The sequence below is a fragment of the Haliotis asinina genome, chromosome 2 (assembly GCF_037392515.1).
Source record: "Haliotis asinina isolate JCU_RB_2024 chromosome 2, JCU_Hal_asi_v2, whole genome shotgun sequence".
Lineage (NCBI taxonomy): Eukaryota > Metazoa > Mollusca > Gastropoda > Lepetellida > Haliotidae > Haliotis > Haliotis asinina.
In genome coordinates this window covers 46,107,454-46,129,701 of record NC_090281.1, presented here as the reverse complement: position 1 = coordinate 46,129,701, position 22,248 = coordinate 46,107,454, and positions in this window count along the sequence as shown.

Here is a 22,248-nt window from a genome sequence, read left to right as displayed (position 1 = left end):
ACACATTGACATGGTTCTACATAGCCTGCTTGTATGCGTTGGTCAACTGATTTGGGATGCCCTATCCGGCTATCTGCCAAAACGTCATTAACAAACGTCAAGGAGCCGTAGTGTGTTGGCAATGACATTGTAATTATAAGTTTAAGAACATTTTATTTATGACGATAACACATTGTTTGGATGTTTTAAGAAATTAAAACATATATGTATAACTGTTTTTTATTTGAAAGCAGGCGGGTAGGTTGGTTTCACAACAAAATTAAACTTCAGATAATTATCATGTAAGGAATAGATCCCAGGACGTCCGCTTACTTGCTCACAAAGAGGCAAACAACGCGTATTTTAGAGTAGTTACATTTTCATTTATTCAAATTGCAAATCATGAAATGATGTAATAGACATATTGTTTCTGAGGGTGGTGGTGTTCTGTTGATGTTATCAATGTCATCAGATAAATCAATTCGACAGTCACTAACGATTATGTATTTTTCAATATTTACCTTTCATTAACATGCTGGTAAAATCGCTATCGAGATTGGTAAAGATATTACACTAAAAATACTTGTTTATTTTTTGTGAAGAGTATAATAGAAGGCTACCGACGAAACGCTCATTCATTGTGACAATGTTGACGCTTCTCACATTACCACGTCTGAACAGACATAATAACTGTCACAGAGACATAATAACTGTTACAAAAGAGTACCTTTCTTAAATGTGTTAACCAGCAGTTTTTTTCAAAAATTGTGATTATCATTTACGAGTACGAAAACATAAATCTGTATGGCGAGAAGTTATTACATGTTCTTTTTCGTTCTTTCGCTTTGACATTTTTATGTTTACCAGGAACATACTACTACTGTAACACTGTACCTGCGAAAACCTATGAAGATACGATACTTGATGTCATTAACTATTTTCCACAAACTGGCATTCCATTCAAGTAAGTTCTTGTAGATTCTGAGAAGGAGTGTTCACCAATGCGTCTTCAACCAGTCTGTTAAATGGGGAAAATGTGTATGAACATATAACTTGTTCTATAATTTATATAGCATTGCTACACGCTGCGTAAAACAACATTAGTGAGAGAGTGAGTTAATTTTTAACATTGCATCGGTAATATTACAGCCATATAGCGATGAAAACAAGGTAATCAATCTAAAATATCCGTCGACAAAGGACAGTAAAACTAACTAGGAGAGTAAAACTAGATTATCACAGATACATTGATGTTAAAACCAGTCTAAATCTAAAATAGGGTAACTAGAAAGGACGATACAATGTACAAAACAGGCTATAGGTCGCCAACAAGGTAAGGTAGATCACCATACTAGGGACCATGGGGACTTACAGTACTTTTGCTACCTGCATGGACCCTAGCTGGATTTATATCATCCCTTCAGCTGCAGGCGATGAAGTGAATTTTAGCCAAAATTAAAATGACAAGGATACTACAATCAAAATAGACGCTGAATTCAAATCAACTTTGAATGCCTTGGGACTTACAGTACCTTCTCGGGAGGACAATAATTTTACTCTACTTCAACCCCTCCTTGAAGGTACAGCCACTAACAATTCCAGTTACTAATCCAAATTACCACTCATAAAATATTTATCTATTTACAAATCTGATAACAAATCAGCTATGAAAATTGACGTATGATCTGGCAGTCGAGAAGATACTGTTTTGGATCCAACGACAGTGGCACACTGTCCCACCATCCTTGGACCCATCTGTAAATATGGATTTATATGTATTATATTTACTTTTTAATTGCTTATATTCGTGTTTATATTGTAATTCATTAGTTTCTGATTTCTTAAATGTAGTCAAGGTTAGGTCGACTTGTGGCCTAACCATTGCCAAGGAGGAGAAGACAGCAGACGAGGAGAGATATTTTCAAGGTCAATGCCAGCAGCAGAAAGGAAAGGTTTAATCCTTATCCCTAGAAGTGGAACAAGAGAAGATTTTTGTTGTACAGATCCTCATTGAGGGGATGGAATACACAGTTATATGCAGGGTTTGTCTGATTCGAATATAGTTTAGTAATGTACTGCAAAGATAATTTAATACGTTGTTGGGTTAAAGAATGCTCATCAGCTTCAACATAAATGCTGTTAATAGGAGAAGTGCGGAAAGATCCAAGACAAAGTCTTAAACCTTGGTGATGGACAGAATCAAGCAGTTTCAAGTTGCTTCGACAGGCCCCGCCATACACGATGGAACCATAATCAAGCTTTGATCGGATGAGTGATCTGTACAAATGAAGGAGGGTAGTTTAATCCCATCCCCACTTTAAGCTGGACATCACTTTTAGGAGATCTAATGCTTTCAGGCATTTGGTCTTCTAATACTTAATATGTGGTAAAAAAGTCACATGTTTGTCGAAAATCAGTCCCAGAAACTTGGCTTCCTTTACAACGGTAATTGGAGAGCCATCTAAAACAGTTCAGGATCTTTATGGGGTTTATATTTCCGACAGAAATGTATACATTTGGTTTTTATCTGTGAAAACTTAAATCCATTCTCAAGTGACTATTTATGAATTTTATTTAAACACATCTGTAATTGTCTCTCAATGGTATGCATATTTTTACCACGACATGAAACATTAAAATCATCCACAAACAATGACCCGTCTATTGAATCATGTAATACTTTCGAGAGACTATTGAGTTTTATGCTAAACAAAGTAACAGACAAAATACTACCTTGTGGAACCCCCTGATCCTGATTATAATGGTCAGACAGGGATGATCCGACACGAACTTGAAATTGTCTGCCTGCTAAAAATTGTGATTTAAACTGAGGCAAACGGCCTCTCAAACCAAAATCATGTAAATCTCTTAAGATACCATATTTCCATGTTGTATCATAAGCTCTTTCATAGTCGAAAAATATTGATACAGCATGCTGGTTATGAACAATGGAATTTTAAACAAATGATTCTAGTCGAACCAAGTGGTCAGTAGTGCTTCTATTTGTGCGAAAACCACATTGGATGTTAGTAATAAGATTATTGGATTCTAAAATCCATACTAATCTATTATTGGCCATCCGTTCCATGGTCTTGCAAACGGAGCTAGTTAGTGAAATAGGTCTGTAGTTTGATGGATCTGTATGATCCCGACCAGGCTTAGGTATTGGTACAACAATCTCTTGACGCCACGACGGAGGAATTTGGCCTGTTGTCCAAATATGATAAAAAAAATGTTCAGAAGAGTTTCAAGACATGTATTGGGTAAATGTTTCAGGAGCTGATAGTGGATATTATCAGCACCCGTCGCCGTATCATGAGCTTGCGCTGAGGCAGTATTCAGCTCATGTAGTGAAAAGAGTTCATTATACTCTTCACCATTACCAGAATGAAAGTTAATATTACGTTTTTCTTGTTGATCTTTATATTTCTGAAACTTTGTATTATAGTTTGAGGAAGAAGAATGTCCATCTAAGGTTTCACCCAACTTGTTTGCAATGTCAATTTTATCAGTTAAAACCTCGGGTCCATCTTTTAGATGATGAACACTAGAATTTCCACCTTTACCCTTGATTCTCTGTATCATGTTCAACACCTTTGTCATCGGTGTACGAGAATTAATTTTTGATACAAAGGTCTTCCAAGACTGGCGTTTACTTTGTTTAAAAGTACGTCGAGCCTTGGCATTATTTATTTTAAAAGTATTTAAATTATGAACTGTAGGGTGGTGGCGAAAATATTTTTCTGCCTTCTTTCTACACTTCCTAGCTTGTTTACACCTGTCAGTAAACCATGGTCTACGAACATGTGGTTTAGCAGAGGCCTTAGGAATAGTTTCATCGGCAATACTTTTCAGTTTGTCAGAGAACAACTGAATCGCATCTGGAACATTAACAAAAACGTCAGAGTTCAAGTTGTCAGCACACATTGTCTGAAATAATGGCCAGTCAGCCTTATTAAAATTCCACCTTGTCGCAGGTGGGTCATCACTCGGATTTATAACGGAAAGTATTGTTGGAAAATGGTCACTTCCACACAGGTCATCGTGAACTGACCATTCAAATTCGTTATAAACAGTTGGGTCTTCGAGGGACAGATCGAGTGCAGAATAAGTTCTCGAACCAGGATGTAAATATGTGACAGATCAATCATTAAAGATGCATAAGCTATTGTTTGAAATGGTGTCAGTACTTCCCCACAAAGGATTATGTCCATTAAGATCACCCATGATTATACATGGTCGAGGAAGTTGGTCAAAGAGATCCTGAAAATCGGACTGTTGAAGAGCTGTAGAAGGAGAAATATACAAAGAACAAAGCGTAAAGGTGATCTGTAAAGTGAAACGGACAGAAATAGCCTGCAGATTGCTTTTGAGAGGCACCGGGCTGTGGATAACATCCTGCCTCATGATAATAGAAGCGCCACCGGTGGCTCTATCACCTGGAGGTGAGAAGGAATGGAATGAATTGTACCGACGCAATTCAAAGTTATCTGTACTTTTCAAGTGTGTCACTTGTAAACTAAAAACCGATGGATTAACATCTTGAGCTAATAATTGTAGATCATGAAAATAATTCCGAAGGCCTCTGCAATTCCATTGTATTAAATTAATAGTGCTGTTCATGGTGGTTCAACCGGGTATTGAACGCGAGGAACGTCTACTCCCTCGTTCTGGCTGTGAAGGAGTGACCTCCATATCAAGACGTCCAAACGGATTATGAACCGTCACTGATGTTGTTGATGGTGACGGTACCTCTAAATGCTGGAAAGCCTTTGTCCTTCGCAGCTGTTTCCTTTCTTTATTTGACAACTGACTCACCTTTCCTGGATTAGATTGTGTCTCTGGTTCTAGTTCAGTCTGTGAGGCAGATGTCGACGATCTTAGCTCATTTTGATAGGACTGAGTGAATTCATTGACTGTAATTTGTTTGTCCTTTACCCAAGATATGTCTGTCTGGCATGAAGTTGAAACTTTGGTTACAAGAGGATGAACAGGGGAAGAAACAGTGGCTGAATATGTTCGAAGTGTAGTAATCTGAGACTCTGCGGGTATCATCTTTTTGGCGTCTTGGTAGGAGATGTTGTTATTGATTTTGACTTTAAGAATCCGTGATTCGAGTTCAAAATTTGGACATGATTTTGACGATGACATGTGCTCACCGTTACAATTAGCACATCTGATGTCTTTTGTGCAGTGAGTGTTGTCATGAGACCCACTGCAACGGGAGCATGCTACTTTACGAGTGCATGACCTCGCACCGTGTCCAAACGTTTGGCACTTAAAACATCGCAGCGGATTTGCGATGTATACATCAACTGAGATGTTAAAGTAACCAGCTTTGATGGCTTTTGGGAGAGAAGACAGTCCAAACGTAAACATGTAAGTATTAGTTTTAATGATATCTGCATCCTTCTTCCTGGTAAACCGTTTAACAACAGTTACTCCTTGGTGTTTTAATGCATCAACAATTTCTTCTTCTGTCATGTACACCAGACAACGAGACTGGTCACGAACAATACCTCTGCAAGAGTTCAATGTCCTGTGCTCAGAGACAGCAACCCAACAAAGTTTTGTAATGCTAGCAAGTTTACAGATTGCTGCCTCCGGCCACATTCAAGAAGAAGTGAGTCAGAACGCAGGCGTGTAACGTTGGCTACCTCTCCACATATGCCTTTGATACCCATAGATATAGCAAAGGGGTTTAATTTCAATGGGCTTCCATCTGCTGTTTCAGTGACCAAGAATCTTGGCCATGAATCCACTACTGCTGAAGGGACTTCAGCATCAGAGGATGTTGAAAGATGTCTCTGTTTATTCGTATTTGAACCAGGGGGAATGCGTTTAGCCATGGTATTAGAATGATGTTCAGCAACCCTGATCTCCACCCGCCATCGAGTGTCAACAAGGACGATCTTGCAGTGGAAACCAAACTGCAAGATCAGAGCTACACAGATGCTATACTCCAGAAATAAAGACATAAATATAGCTAAGAAATCAAAAAGAAAAAATATCAGGCTGGTCCGGCCCATGACATTCTTCCTAAGAAACTTAGAATTCAGAGGTCTATATCACCAGATTGGCCCATGAGCCACCGCCTTCTGGCACAAGACTCTAGGCAAAATATAAGTTCTAATTAATAAAGTTGTCACAATCTTTAATCAACATTTCCATGCTGTGACGATTCCAAATAAAAGTTGTCTATGCACATGGCATGACGTGACCAGCCGATTGATAGAATCGGGCCAATTCTACCTCCCGTCTAGGTGAAGTCAGGGCCAAAGTGGTGTGTTGAGCAACAGGAACACGGTTTCAGGCTCCTATTGCCCTCAACCACCAGGATCCACTCCTCCACCGACACAGGGCGGCAACCCACGGTCAACAGGTTGGCGGACCAAATATGCCCCCGGGTCCACTACGGAGGTTTTGGCGAGCTCTTGGCGTTACCCAACCCCCATACCCCCACCCCCCACGCCCACGAGGATGTGGCTCGCCACGGGTGCTTAGAACAACATTACGCAACATAAATGTGTTCCATAGTGGTTATGCAATGGTTAAAACAACCAGAAACGACAGCTGGTGGATGTGTTCCACTCACAATAGCATTATCTTAAATCTATGTTGAAATCTTGAAATCTATGTGCTGTTGGACTAATTTCTTCTATTAAACAGAACCTTCAAAATGTTCTAGTAAAGTGCTTCCTGGATTATATTGCAGAAACATTTAAACAACATACTTCGCCTTCACTCATGCCATTATTGTCAAAGACTGAAGAGTATGGCATAACATTAATGGAAGATGTTTTAATGCGCACTTTATTTTGCTTGTGCTAAGTTCGACATAGATCTAAAAAGGGTAATTTGTTGTGTTGCATACAGTATGACACATGGTAGTACTTCTAAGGTGTCGGGGACGGAGTAAAAACATGGACAGGCCGCCCAGGGATATTTCCCCATGGGATGCAGTAAGTTATCAAGCTCATGCCTACTACACTGCCGCCTAAATGCAATCTTATTAAACGGAATTGGTACAATAAAGTAAGTATTGAAAAGACACTACCAGAGAACCAAGTTAACATGTTCCTAAGCTTAAGTCCTAGCCGCAGAAGGTTGACGACTCCAAGTTCAGGGGATTGTTCATAAACGTTGTTCAAGGTCACGGTAAGTTTATCCTTTACGGCAGCGTTGTTCAAGGTCACGTTAAGTTTATCCTATACGGTAGCGATGTTCAAGGCCACGGTACGCTTATCCTATACGGCAGCGTTGTTCAAGGTCACGTTAAGTTTATCCTATACGGTAGCGATGTTCAAGGTCACGGTATTCTTATCCTATACGGCAAAAAGACGATAATGAAGGGTGCGTGTGTTCAAATGTTCCCACAGATCATGAAGTGAGGTGACATACGGAAAATAGGCTCTGAGCTGTTTCCGTACAATATATCTCTCACTGTCTCTCACACACGCACGCATACATGCATATCTTTAAATATATAAACTTACATAACATCCCTGCCAAACACGTGTCTCGTGTACGTCTCAGCTTGATGTAAGTATACTACTCGGGGATTGGTAAGGATCGCCTTTTTTGAAGAAATGTTTATGGGACAAACGACGAAAGACCGTCCTGACGTGTCACACAATGCCAACATGCATCATCTGTCCAGTAACCACGCTTATCACCAATCAAACTTTGAGCATCTGACGTTAAAGGTGTACGAAACCTATTTTGTGCTTGAATTCAACGAAGATCAGCAGTACCTACGTAACAATCATGATGGGATCAGAGCAAGTATCTGGATGTTTGCTAGTGGAGGATTGTTCCACTTTTCTGTCTGGGGGCTACCGAGTTCCTAGATTTGCCAGAAGTACAATGCTTCCCGGTCGTCTTACAGCTCTGCTCTTTCCGACATAGAACTAATGTGTTAATCATGTGATGAGGGTGCAAAGAATTCGATACTTATTTCATTTTATGAAAGTTTATGGTATTCATTTTACTTCTGAAATGTACGTTTCGTAATAAAGTAACTTCATGTGACTTCTTTTTTTCGCGAAAGATTGGGGATGAGGTCATCAGTTATTTATGACGTCACAAACGACCTTATGTGACGTAAGGGTAACGGAGCGTGTATGTCCATTTCAGATTTGAAATCCTGCATGTTTCTTGTTATCATTAAGAAAATATCTGTTCTATTTTAGAACTGCACGTGCTAAATTTTTGTGTCCCGACTGACTGATTAAATCCGGTTGAGTACAACGCTAAATAACAAGTTAATTATACATTGTTATTGTTCTCGGTTCTGGCTGTAAACATTTGTTACCTGTTTCACTGTTGCATTTTCTGCCATATGGTAGAAACTAAAATGAAGTCTGCTTGATTGTCAATTTGATTGATGAATAATAAGAAAGGGAAGGCACATTATGGATGACAACTTCTTTATTTTATTGAACACCTACCTTCCTCCTATTTCTACTTCAATGCTACAAAAGTTTGTTGTTGCAGTTGTGTGTTCAATGCTGCCGGTTTTCACACTTGCTTGACACCGGTAAAAGAGCATATAGTCCAGGAGGAGGCAGCTGAAAAATCTGATGCCGTAACCTCCCCAGTACTGATTTGGTTTGACGCTATTTTCGCTTAGTGTGATGTCTTGGGCTCATGAAAAGTCCTGTAATACTCTCAGATTGTGGTATCAGTTTTTTTCACAGGCCATTTTATGTGGTGGGTGTTAGTCATGAATAGTTTTACTACTATAAATCTGATCACTTTCATTTTGACTTGTGTATTGCTAAAGGATGAATAATTTTTTGGCATATTTTTTGCTATTAAAAATAATCAAAATGACCGCAATTTTTGGGTTTGGGCACAAAACAAGTAATTTTGTGTGGTCATGTCGTGGTAATATAATGTGATACAGCTTATGCTTTGAGACAGAGGATTTTAGCGATTCTCCGACTTTTCATGGAAATATGTGGTTGTCATTTATTTATTGAAAGTTTACATTATTCGTGTAACTAGAATTAATTGTTTTTGTTCCTGTTTACTTCTAGAGTGACAGAATGTTATATGGAATTATTTTATATTCTCCAGTATTCAAAATGGCTGCCAAGATGGCCACCATTGTAGTTTTACTACTTATACATAACAGAGAACTGATTTTGTACAGATATATAAAACAAACAATTCATTTGGTGTCACATTTTAAACATAGTATAGAAAAAAACTGCCCGACAACATTCTCAAAGTTAATCATGAATAGTTTTACTGCTATCAATCTGATCACTTTCACTTTGACTTCAGTGTTATGGTTAATAAAAGCTTCACATTCCTAAAATACTTGATGAAATAACATTATCCAAAGTATTAGAAAACTATTGAGAAATGATAACTTCTTCCCTGTTGTGGCTATTCAAATGGTATGTCAGATAACTCTTTTTCACTTTTGATACATTCAGAAGCTTACAATTAACTCTCCTCTTCGCTTTCTTTCATATCATGTGTCATCTAGAAGTCAAAGCTGTTCGGGCAATAATCACCTGCCATACAAAAAGACATGTCTCTGTGCACAATAAATCAGTTCATCTGCATTGACATAGATCTCTCTGATGGCATGCTGACTTTATTGCATTTACTCTATGTCAGTTCAACCAATCCACGGGGAGCAGAATCTCTCGACATCAGAACACCAGAAAAAGGATACGCTGACCATCACAAATGCTCCAACCATGGTCAACTGGTGAAGGAATATGAATGGTTGCAGATACTGTTTCTAAACAGGCGCTTGGTAGTTTCTCAATGTGATATTCTAGACCGTTGGATGTTGGTGGGAGCTTTTCATTTAATGTCTTGTCTCATCTACAGACATCACTGGATTTTTTTGGTACATACATTGAACTAAACGTCTGTGCGATGTGATCTGGTAATGTTGATAGGCTTTTATATTATAAGTTCTGGTTTGCAGATATTATAATACGCACGTGTACTGATGCATTTTTGTTTTAATGTTGGATTTGTTTCGTGATGTGTTTCTGTGTTGGCACTGCTTAGCAGCGTGTGGCAAAAACAAACACTTTTGCACGGCGATAAAGTCGGGCACATCCGATTTCCATGGACAAAACCAGCTCTTCTTGAGTTCACAACTTTCAAAAACAAAACAGCAAAACAAACAAGTACAACTGGACCAGCTGTGCGGATAATGTTTTAAATGTCATCATTCCCAACATGGAACAGTACCAAATCCTCGAACATAAACACCAACATTGTTGCCGCAGAATGTGTGTGTAAACTGACCTTCTTCAAATTTGAGATTTGAAGACGGTCAAAGGTAACTGAAGCCCGACACGTAAAACCAGCGATAATAAAATCACTCTTGAACCGTGTTCCCTCAACGTATGCAAGGCTACCTATTCTACTGGAGGGTTTACAGTAGTAGACACGCATAGTACATTGTCACAAAATGTACGAACAGTAAAACATCCACATCCACATCCACATCCTGCTCCAGAAGAATCCTTGATCCGCTTCTGTCCATGGAATGTCTTCTTCGCAGTCGTCCTGCCTCTGGGGGACTTCAGGGTCCATTTCCGCCCCCAAGATGATGGCATCTACGCTCCTGATAATAAAGGTAAACATATTTTATATCATTGGTACTGTGTGTATTAATGCAAATTATATGACTCCATGATAAAAGAGCTGAAACATGAAAGTTCTTTAAAAGGTCGTTTGAAAAAGCACAATTGCTTCCGTGGGCGACGGTTCTACAAAAAGTAAATAGTATTTTACATCATTTATACTTCCCACACATATTAAGACTGCACGAGTTTTGTTTTTACACTGCTTTTAGCAATATACCAGCTATATCACGGTGAGAAACAACAAATATAGGCTCCACACATCATTCCCATATGGGGAATTGCATTAGGGTTTGTTTGGAGCGTCATGAGCGAACCCTTTAACCATTCGGTTATTCGACGATCCCCATAGATTTAAATGCCAAATAAATATGTGGGACGTGAAAAACAAAATTTAATCTAAATTATAAACTGAAATATTGAATGTTTACCAGCAGGTGGCCGCGCAGACGGCCAGTACACTGACCCTCAAAGTGACCATCCGGGACTTGCTTTGTCTCGAACTACCTACTGAAGAACGGAGTGGTGGGTAAACAATAAGTTATGCCATCTATAGATAGCATTGTACAGGGCATGCACGAAGGGGGCCCTATCTACACTACCACCTAAATCCACCAGTCAAGTGCAGTCAGCATTGGGCCTACGGGGGATGCTGAAAAGACTGGGGCCACAGAGTGTGCCAACCCTAAACTAGCTGGGTTGCTGTAACAACCATCCTGACTGTACAATCAGGCCGTAGCGCCGAACCTACTCCATGTACAGTCGGCGGGGGGCTACGCGGAGAGCGGACGTACTATGGAGCCACCATGAAACAAAAGCTCATCCCATCGGTCCCTCGGAAAGTCAGAGGGACACAACACCAAATCCAGAATTTGCCAGGGTTCCTGCGTCTGAAAGAAATGAGTCATGCATAAGCAACAGGAATCTCATTTCTCGCGTATGTAGATTGGTTTAACAACAACGAGTAAGTGTGGTTTTATGCCGCTTTGGCAACATTCCATTGACGGGCCACAAAAGTGGGCTTGAGGCATAGCATTTACTTGAACAACTAGGGTACACTACCACTCCGTTTACATGCAGAAACCTGTATCAACCTTTCCCATCTATATCTAAATTGCTGTATACGATGAGAGAATGAGTGTGACATGTTTTCTGATTTAGCGTGAGCCAGGTAAGACCTGGTAATATTCTTTATTGAAACAAAACGAAACAAGTTTTTTTCATTGATTACAGACTTATTTATGTAAGAGAATATAATTATAACATAATTAACGGCTAATGCAATACAGGTATGACGCATTGTAAATTTAAAATTACAAGTAAAACCCAAAGAGACATAGGTGTATGAATCATTCAATACAAATGAAGTAAAACAAACTGTCGTCCATGGGTGGGAATGTTGTAAACTGTGATGTGCTTATCACTGCTCATCGCATTCGTGACTCACTCGTGTTATTCTGCGATTACAGTCTGTTTGCCGTGAAAACGTACCGATGAATCTCTCTTTAAACAAAAAAGTAAATCGAATAAAGTAAAATGAAGATTGCTTTTTGTATAATTCTACCTTGCCAACTGAACATTTAATTCTCAGAAATTTATTCAACTTAGGATGAAAGTTGTTTAACAAACGATCATAATTTCAAATCACTTTCATTGCTTGTATTACAAGGTGGTATGCACATTAAATAAAACACCGAGAAGAAGTTCGGTTGGTCAAAGTTAACGCTCATCACGTACCGCGTGTGCTCTTGTTTCACTGTTCTAACTGCTGGGCTTACCCCCTTGGAATACAAACGAGTAATAACGATTTGAATAAACAACTTTTATCCTAAGTTGAATAAAATTCTAAGACTTAAATTTTTAGTTGGCAAGGTAAAATTATTTCACTATGTCTGGTTTACATTTTGTTTAAAGGGAGAAATCATCTCAACATCGGACACCGCCATCACATTCACGAATACATGGCGCACCACCACCGGCATTACATGAGTACACCACAACATTCACTAATGCATGGGGCACCACCACCACATGCACCACTACATATAGACACCACAGCCACCGACACAACATGGGACGCAACACAGCCACCACTAATTACGACACAATTACATCGACCACTACAGCACTGGAACACCCAAACCACATCTAACACTGTATGCATGTCATCATCAGGATATGGTGCTATGGTGGACACTGAATTGTTTTCACCCATCATGTTCAGTGGTGGGTTTGTTCATCCTTTCCTTGTGCAAACTAGTTCTAGAGATGTGTTGTGATGCGACATGTATCCTAGAAAGAGAAAGTAGGATCATGCATTTTGAATGAATTAAATCTCTCGATATGGATGAATTTGACGTTAAAAGAAAATGCATTTGAAACCACGATATTGACACCTAGGTGATTTACATAGTACATATGATATACTCCCAGTTAAAAAAGCCAGCAATATAACTTTAAACACATGACACGTTTTATTGATAACATTACTTCTTTTTTATTCTTCATACGACATTTCAGAGATAATTCTTGCTCCTAGTCAGCTATTTTTTCCAGATGACAACATGTTATATTTACTAACCAATGTTTAGAATACCTCTTGGCTACATTTTCAGCTACACGTACTTTTGCTGAATCAGTTGTCACGTAGATACAAGTCATGGTGTCTTGTGATTAAATCTGGTTTGGAATAATCGTACATTACCTATGCGTGTATTAAGATCTGTTTGCTGACAATAGAACATGGAGATCAATATATGTTTTATATAACTGTATCAAATTCCGATTTATTCCCTTAAAATTTAAAAATATTCTTGTGAAATTCCGATGTTTTAATGACCTTTTTTGTGTCTTGTGTCAGGGAAGGGCATATTCAGTAGACTGAATCAACTGCACAAAATGAGGACAATAATGTAGGACTTCACTAAACGTGAGAATCATTGAGAATGGCTTTAAAACTAACATTTTTGGGGAATCGAACCTACACTAATTGTCAAAACGCTTCACTCACTCACTCACTCACTCAGCTAATCTAGACGTTGGGATTTGATGGCCGCGTTGTATGCGTATACAATCTGGAACATTCTCTGACGTTCTCTGATATTACACTGAAGTGTTTTCGCCTGTTTCCAAAATGTGTTAATAAGACGCTGTCAGGTGTAATGAAAATTTGATTTGGGATGGTTACAGTTGGACATCAGTTGGAATACGTTTGTACACAGTTTCCGCCAGGTCAGTTCCGTTCGCAGACAGACTAAACTCGACCGCATTATGTTCTTAGTTACTTTGGTATCCCGTGGAAATATTCTCGAAACCAAATGAATTGTTCTTAAGACGTTTGCAGTAAATTTCTACTCGCGATCGGTTCTGAAAGAGCGCAGTGGGTTCTCACCAAATTCTACTCGTTCTGCTTTTATGTAGGTCTCACACAGGTCATACTATGTCAACATAGAGATTCAAATCCATGGTTTCGGTTAATGTATTCTGACAGAAATCGACACCCTGAGAAAAAGAGTCATCTTTTCCATAAAGGAAGCTGTGCTTCTCAATCACTTTACTTCTCCCAGGTCCTCTAATAATACATACGCCAAGAAAAATGGGGGCGCTTACAATTTCATTACCTATGGAGACAAAGCACTGCCAACTGATGAGGTGAGGGCCGTTCCTTTTGTGTTTTTACTTTTTAAAGCCTGAGAATATAAATACTCCCGCTGCGATTGTGTCCTGTAAAAATGAGTATGGACAAGACAGTCTAGTTGTTGATAGTCAGCAGCAGAGTCATTACACTAGGTCAAATGCTTGAAAATGATCGTCCGAATAAAATTCTGGTCAAATACAACCATGATAGTTTGTGAAGGACCTCTAGAGGAATAACATGACCGTTGATGGAAGCACTCTTACTCTATAGAGAGTAACATTTGTTAATGCTACAGTTTTGTATTATAGACAACTAATCGTATTATTCTTTCATCGATTTTGGCAAGACCTCATGTCTTCTGCGCGTCAGTGGGGACTGGTTGTGTTTGAAGAGGTAAAACTACCCTCTTAGGGAGCATGTTTATTCTGATGTAGTGTATCGAAACTTTTGAGTGTGAAAAGCCTGTCCTTACTTTAATGAAATACAATGCTAATAACATGCTGACCGATGAGTTTCAGATGTTACTGTGCATCTAAATAAGGACATTCCTACTGATAAATCTCAGAAAACTCTGCGAAGAAACACAATTTCCTGTATCAGGACTTTTGAGACTCGCAGTTTGACGTGGTGAGGCCACTTCATACTCATGTTAATTTGGGCAGGTAGTGGTTGTTGGAAATGGGCAATGCAGCTGCCAAGAACGGCTTGAGAATCCGGTATTGTATGGCGTATCCCCTCTACGCTCTTCAGTCGCTGAAAATACCCGTAGTAACACAGGTGGGTGAGCAATAGTGTCATTCAGTGAAAACAAAACATTAAGATAAGAACTGTGCATGGAACACACCATTTTCGGGAGGTACTCAAAGATGCTACCCACATTTTTACCTTTCTAAAACTTGCAGATAATATAAATTCTCGGCTATATGTGTAAAGAAGTCTTGTGTGTTTTCCGAGTTTTATGGAAATGGAGGCTAATGTTTGGCCATTTCCAGAGGGTCAAAAGTAACCTTCGATCAATTCCTCTTCATGGCAAACGTATCTCTCTTTACGAAATGTACAGAGGTATGCTTTCGATGTTTGTGTTTAGTTTTAAGATATTTTATTCAAAAAGTTAAGAAAGATCGAGGACAATATCTTACACTCTATAAAACCACACACACTGACCATCCGGGCCGAAAATGCATTTCCGCCACATAACCGTATTCCCGGCTAGTAAACTGGAACATACAGAATACATGTAAACGCTCAAATCACTGTCGTTTCCAGTTTATTTTAGCCTAATGTATTTTAGTTACTTGCATTATGTCGTCTGCTCGAGTTGTTGTCCATCATGAAATGGTGTGATTATGAGGTGTAGTCTTGGTGAAGATATTTCGGAGTTAGACGACATTATAATTTAATGAAATCCCAGCATGTAGTAAAATGGGTTATGATATGACAGCTTCTTTTTCCGAATCATATCCCTCGACTAGCATATTAGCTGTCTGGGCCTTTGGCCTTCAGGTTCATGTGGTAGGCTTGAGGTGGTAACGAAAACTGTCATGTAATAAACCTCTTAATACTTCATAACAGTAACGATGACTATTAAACCAGAGATTTACTGACGCATTTAATGACAGAATGAAAAACGTTCTGTGGAAGGACATGCAACTAGCTAAGGTTATAGTAACATGAGAGTTCCTTGGAGTTCGCCATATGCTTAGTTTTTACTGAATATCGTTGGAAGGTATACGTATACTGCTGTCTCAGCTGCTCACAATCTTAGAGTATTTGATTCTGCTGAACCGTATTTTCCGTTATGCGGCAAGGGCAAGCAGAGACTATCACACTGGAACCACTGGAAGACTGGCTTGACATCACTCTTGGCTTGGGCAATTGGTTTAGCTCTGCATAAGGACAATTTCCGGACAACCTCATTTCAACCAGGCAACCCATTCAGTAAGGAAACTTTTTAAAACAAATCTATACAGATCAGCGCTATAGTTATTAGCTAATTTCCCATTTACTGTCGTACTCTTTCATACGGGTATTGGTTTGGAAATTTTGGAACTACAACATTGCGCTTACTCATCACCGTGCTAGATGTATGGAATCACTGCCTGATGTTGATTGAGTTTAGTTTTACGCTGCGTTTAGCAATATTCCAGCAATATCACGGCGAGGGACAAATGGACACATTGTGCCCATGTGGGGAATCGAACCGGGGACACTTTAAGCACTTGGCTAACCCACGACCCTATTGCCTAATAGAAAGATGGGTTTCATGAAGTATCCTTGAACAATTCGCAAAACATAGCTATGGGCAGTGGTTGAAATGTTTTAGCAAGAGGGAATATGTTTACATCATTACATTACTCATTAATGTGAAACTTCAAGATGTACATATGGTTGTGTTTCTTACTACTTTCTGCGATGTTTAGTTTTGTTTTACTGAAAGGACATGTGAAATACTGACAACTGTTTGTTTAAGTATTCTTCACTGTTTCATACGACTGAAGCTAAATACAGTTCAGTTCGTAAAATAAGAAATAGAAATGTGTTACATGGTTATAATTTGAGGAAACACGCTTAAGCATTTTTACTTTAAAGATACCGTCTAAAATATTGTATTGAAGTGGAAGGTACCTGCGTTACAATTTCGAGTTCGACATAGCTAAAAAGTGAACAAAACGTTTACTTCGAAATAACACGAGATTCAAATCGTTATGGTTCGACACGGCAGTGTTTGAAAGCAGTCTATGTTTACCTTTGTTACGCTGCTGATGAAGTTTTGCATTTGGTTTTTCCAGACGGATCAGAACCAAACACAGCTCTGAATGCAGTTGTCGCTACTCTCAGCACGGGTCCTGTCGGTATAAGTGATATGGTCGGCGGATCAAAGAAATCATTGATCATGAGGTAAATATATCAAAGTGAGTGAGTGAGTTTTACGCCGCACCCAGCAACATTCCAGCTATATGGCGGCGTTCTGTAAATAATCGAATCTGGATCAGAAAATCCAGTGATCAACAGCATGAGCATCGATCTGCACAATTAGGAAGCGATGTCATGTGTGAACCAAGTCAGCGAGCCTGACCACCAGATCCTGTTAGTCGCCTCTTACGACAAGCATAGTCGTCTTTAATGGCAAGCATGGGTTGCTGAAGGCCTATTCTACCCCGGGACCTTCACGGGTCAAATATATGATAGATACCTTACTTCCCTAAACATGTCCGTGTAGAGACACCCTCACGCAAGGTCATACGAACACCTCGTGTTTAAGGGGTGTTGTATAATTATCATGTTATGTCGAGAGTTAGCAGGCGAAATTCCACCGTTGTCAGATTCGTAACAAAAGTGGTTGTTACAGATTGCCTTTGGAGACTTTGAGGGACCAGACGGAGAGGTGTGGTCCACATATTCAGATTTCGGAGGACAGAACAAGTATGGTATCATTCTTGCGGCAGTGCTGTATGCTGACTACTCGATAACGCCCGACATTGCAGGCTTCCAAGGAGTAAGTCGACATAGTGTTTTGCTCCGTTGCACACGTTTACAGACAGTGTGGACCGGAGAGTAGAAAGATGGTGGTGAAAATTGTAATACAAAAACACCCTCTCAAGCAATATTCATAAGACTTTGTACATTTATTGTTGAAATGCAATATGGAAACCCTGTTCCGTCATAATGATAAGTGTTGCAACAATAATCTTTCCAAATGAAAGTGTTGCTCATGAAAGCACGTAGGATTGGGGCGGACTTACTGTCTTGTTACATCGCTTGCAGTCGTTAAAAAGAAAGACTGCTTGTATTCGTTTTCATGGGAAACATAAACATAGGGGATAGATCAACCCATGTTTATCTCTTTTTTTGTCTGGAAATCATACGTTCTGGATAAAGGCATTGCCACATAATTTATGCGAAAGTCTGACTGATAGGCTCATCAAATCCTGCTCAGGTAAAGACATACATATTTTTTCTGGAGCTTCTGTTGATTTATATTCATGTTTTCGCAGTTGAGAGATGACACAATTAACAAAAGGATTTGAACCTCAACGTTTTTATTACAAAGAACTGGTGACATTTCACCATAGACTTTTGACCTTGGGACAGAATTATACAGAGTAGGTGGAGTATCAATAGTAACAAAATAAATACCAACGCATACATAGAGTAAATATGATTATTTTAACGAACAACAGAAGGATTACATTGAAACATGATGGTCATTGGAACACACGCTGAAGCATCGAATCAAAAAAGAATTAATTACGTTTACGGGATAACTGAAAAATATAAACCCCAGGTGTATTAATTAATTGTATGTTGAAATTGATAAGAGCACAACGGAATGTCGTATTAAGGTGGATTTAACGCCTTGTAAATAGCTCTTGTTGCCGTTTCTTTCTGAAGTACGACCTGCAGAAGAGATACAAGAGCGCCTCCCTGAATGGCTGGTAGGTGGCGGTGTAGATGAACACATTCCACAGGCTGTTGGATAGGAGTGACGTCATGATTATTCGCACCAGGAGAGTCGGTACATTGTCTTTTCCGGACACGTAGTTTGTAATAATACCTATTGTGAATGGAACGTAAGAAATGCAGAAAACGCTCGTTGACATCACACACATCAAGGGAAATTTGACCTCAGTCTCTGGTTGACTGTTGACGCCTTCAGGGTGTACTTGTTTCTTACCGACTCGCTTCCTGATGAATATCAGCACGAGACAGATGACGATCATAACTAGTGTGATGATAGGAAATCCCACGGATGCCATAAGATTCGGCAAGGTATCAAAGTCTACAACACAAAGTGCAGAATCTTCACGGAAGTAGAAGTCACCGTCAGGCACAGTTATCAGAACGACACGGATTATACTTAGAAAAATCGAGATGGCCACTCCTTTGACAAAACGCTTTTTCGTGACGATGTGGATGTATCTCAACGGCCAGCACACAGCAATGCAGCGTTCAATGACGGTCAGTGCAACGTTGAAGACCGCTTGACCTAATATAAACGTCTGTATACAAGATGCAACGCTGACCATTGTATCAGAGTAGGCAAATCGTTTCAGAAACGCAGATGGGACGACGAAAATCAAAATATACAGACCCATGAAGAAATCAAAGACGGCCATCCAAGTAACGGTCCATAACGTTGGCAAATGCAACTCCTTTGTCTTGGCGACAACGAGAACGACCACTCCGTTGGCAGACATGACCAGCACGGATACAATGAGATAAATAATAGCTAAAGGGAATAAACCATCATTCGTATCTGTTTCAGTATCCGGGGTGGCTGTTGAGTTCATTATTCCTAAGGGAACCTTGTGCCGAAGTCTTTAGGATATATGTCAATCTGACAGACAGCCTCTGACGTAGTGCATATGTATGAATACTACTCCCATATATAGTCTGTGGTTCTAAGGTGATCAGTGTGAAATAATAAACACTATTAGATGAACGTAGGTTGTCATTGTGTTGATAATTAGGCTGTTGGATGTGAAGATGAACCCAAATAATAACACACCGCTGCTGACACCTGTGTCACAAGCATATGAACAACCTCCTTTCATTTAGAATTAATTGACGCCCCTGGTCATATCCATGTGAATACACGACAATCATGATTATCGAGGACTACACATTTGTGTGGTGGGTTTCACGGAGGTTCTTTCAAGAATGGCAATCGTAGATGGTGCAGCTTTACCATCTCATTTTGAGTTAATGAGGCTTTTGAACTCTTTAAAGAAGACCGCTACGCCATGATCGGTTAAAACTTTGAAATTAGAGTCTACAAATGCACATAATTATTGCTGGTTATGTTATGTTAGATGCATTCGTAATGCAGATTTCTAAAAGTGGGTTTTAATTTCAGAAAGCAGGTGCTCATTCAGGGCAAGTTAAACAAGTGGGTTCCGATGTCCCGTCAGAGGGTAACTGACGATATCATCATCAGCCTCATTGGTGCATCTGCAGAATCCGTTGCCTTCAACGTGAATGGAGCGTCCTCTGCTGTGGTCTGCAAACTCGGACCAGTCGGCAGTGCCACTCTCAGCTTTAATAAACAAACATGCCGCTGAGAACTAAATCATATCGGAACTATTCTTTCAAATTTGTGGTGCTGCCGACCAGATCTAAAATGTACAATCGAAACAGAATTAGTATAGCTAAAAGAAACATATTTTCCCGACTGTGGATTATGAATACAAATTTTAGAGAACTTTGCAGATTCAAATTAGATATGAGGACATTATCAGCGATAAGTGTTGCTGTGCCTTATCTGAAGCGATTCCAAAATGAAGAAAAGTTAAATGCATAAAGATATCACGCAACAATGAAATACTAACAGAACATTCTGCACATGTGGAAGTGGCTTTGCTTTTCCTCCGCTTGGACCAACCTAATCAGCTCACATTTTAAGCCATATGTATCTCAAGGTATAACTCTTTCTATTTCGACCGATCGAAGTTTGCTTATATACAAAATCACCGTTCGATCCAATGCCACATTTCAAAATATGTTCTTCGAGTATTCACAATGATAATTTCTGGATTTGTATGTACTGAAACTAGTTGAAATTAGTAAGTGTGTTAGTGAGTGTTAATACCGAATCGCAGGAATCAATAAATATCACATCTGAGACAAACCCGTATATGTTGAATGTATTCTGGTTTTGTCAAATCAGTAAACACCACGTATCTTTTCCTGGAAGTAAAATCTTAACATTGCTTTCGACTGTGGTTGCGTCTTTTAAATAATGCTTTCATTATTTGTTGTTTAACGTTGCATTCAGCAACATTTACATTACACACTCAGTTAAACCAGTGTTTGACAAGATGTGTGACTTCGGAGCCGAGCTCCCAGATCCATGAAGAAGCGGGAGTTCTCGCGAAAAGGTCAAAGGTGATATTCCTTTTTGTGTAACGTCCACGTAGTATTCGGGGCGCTATGTGCCTGACCGCACCGATCCCCTGCATTAGTTGCTGGGAACATCATGAACCAGATCACTTGACCTCATTTATGTTCGTGTAATGTCTTTGACGTCGCAAATATGAGTAATACGCTACGTTACAAGACTTAGTCCAATTTTCTACTGACCACTCATCTGACTGTCTTAGGTCATCTAGTTCCCTGTAAGCGTGTATGTTAAAGCACGAATTACTGTCAACAAAAATCTTAGCTTACGTTTGAAAAATAACAACAGACTTCAGAAATCTTCAATTAACCTTTTGAACAAGAATTACACTCTAATGTTCGCGTGACATTGTACACCTGATTTCCTTTGCTGTCCTCTCGCTAACACTGCCAGTCGGTCTGGGAACTGATGATAGTATCTTCGCAAGCCTACGAACTTCTATCTTCGCTTTGAGTACTATATACAAAGACAGTTCTGGACCACTTTCAAGAAATGTCTCTACAAAGCCTTATTTACTAAATAAGGCTTTGGTTGGGCCCTTAGTTCTTGCTACTATTACCCCTACTACTTAACGTGTGTTGGAGGTAACACTGTGCCGTACGGTACGATCAATAATTCTTCTCTTACAAACCCCCTACCCGGCCCATCCCTCAAGTAGTACAAGTTAGGTTCGTCGGCTTTTATATCCACTTTATCTATGTTGTAAGTTTTGACTGACCATATAGGATCGGTGGCCCGCTTACGGCTATCACCCTCGTGTTCCCCCGGCTGGTATAGATACATTACCCCTACTACTTAACGTGTGTTGGAGGTAACACTGTGCCTATGTCACGTTTATATCAATGAAACAGTTTAACGTGAACCGCCTACGATCTCTTTGGTGTTCATAATAAAGGCTTGCTGGGCTTTTTGTATCCCCTGTTCTATGTACTTTTTTTTCTCGTCCTCACTGATAGCAGACTTACGAGACTTGGATCGAATATCTTGTTTCATTCCGTTATATTTTTTGAGTTCAGAGAGGATTGAACGAAACTCCTCTTCTGAGATCTTACTATCAGAGAGTGCCGTGGAAATACGCTCACTCACTGTGTTCAGCTTTGCTTCGGCCAGAA